Here is a 1,544-nt window from a genome sequence, read left to right as displayed (position 1 = left end):
GCAGAGCCCCACTCGGGCGCCTGGTGGAGGGTGGGGCGGGGCGGGGCGGGTGGGGGGTCGATGAGGACACTGGGGTGGTCAAGGGGGTGGGGTCCCTCCAATCTGTGTCGTCTTTGCAGTAGACATGTGAAGGCCAGAATAAAAGCCAAATTCTGTGTGCTGGTCCAGTGTGCCTTTGGGGGGTGTGTGTGTGTAAGCTTAAGTGTGTAAGGCATGCGCTTGTGTGTGTGTGTGTGTAAGCTCAAGTGTGTGAGGCATGCATCTGGGCATTTACCTCACCATCCCCGAGCTCCTTCTTGGGGAAACCTTAGGATCATCGTTTCCACGATAATTAATGTTTACTAAATGCATAGTTCAGTGTGGTTTCCGTGCATTTAATCATAGACCCTATGATGTGCAGCGTCAGACGCAAGAGGATTCTGTTCCTCACTCACGTGGTAGTCCAGGGTTGGCAAGTAATCTGCACACGGTGATTTGGGAAGGCCCAGGCCATCCTTTCGTCCTCCACGTGGTCGTGGCTGGATGTCCCTGGCTGGGGCTCTGTGGGCGGAAGAGGAGAGGCACACCTGCTTGCGGAGAAGCCCCAGCCTCCCCAGCCTGGAAGGGGCACGTACTGCTGCCACCTAACGTTCTGTGGCTGAGAGATGAGCCACATGACCGCAGCTCGCTGCAAGGGAGTGTGGGAAAGGCGGTCTCGCCAAGTGCCCAGAAAGCAGAAAACGTTTGTGGAAGACAGCGAGCACGCTCTGCCACTTCATCCCAGAACCTTCACAAAGAGGACTTTAATTATAATCATAGCTCTGCTTCCTGAGCGCTTCCCGAGTGCCAAACGCCAGTGCAAGAGCCTTATGTACTCGGTGTATTGACTCAGAAAAGTTGTGCATCTAGGAACTCACAGAAATAGAACCTGAATTATAATCACAGCTGCCGTTTCCCCTACACTTAGCAGGGCGCTGCATTTTATTTGCATGAGATCATCAGGCCCTTAGAATAGTTCTGCAAGGCAGGGACTGTGAGCCATTGATTGATTTAACGAATACCTTTTCAATCCTGGGCTGTGTGCTAAGCATTGAGAACACACCAGTGAATAAGATACAGTCCTTGTGTTCATGGAGCTTACCTGGAAGTGAGAAGGGGCCCCTGGTGGGCACAGATAGTAAACCAGAAAGAGACGAGAAGGGCGTAACATGCTTGATGGTGCTAAGCACTGTGGAGGAGACTAGAGCAGAGAAGAGAACAGTTCTGAAAGAGGGTGCAGTTTTAAATAGTGATGTCACCTCCGTGAGGTGAAGAGAGACCGGGGGGGGGGGGGGGGGGGAGCCGTCTAGGTGAGGGCGTGGGGCATCAAGGAGGCCAGAGTGGCTGGAGGGATGAGGTCAGAGTTGGGAGTAGAGGGCCAGCTCGTGACAGCCGTGTGGAAACACCAGCTCTCACTCTAAGACGGGAAATACTAATTCCCAGAAGCTTGGCATCGAAGCTTCTTTGAAAATAGAAGCTTAATTATAATAATAGCTACCATTTACTGTGTGCCAAGCTCTGTTCTA

Source organism: Budorcas taxicolor, chromosome 18 (assembly GCF_023091745.1).
Source record: "Budorcas taxicolor isolate Tak-1 chromosome 18, Takin1.1, whole genome shotgun sequence".
Classification (NCBI taxonomy): Eukaryota; Metazoa; Chordata; class Mammalia; order Artiodactyla; family Bovidae; genus Budorcas; species Budorcas taxicolor.
This window is presented reverse-complemented; position numbering follows the sequence as displayed.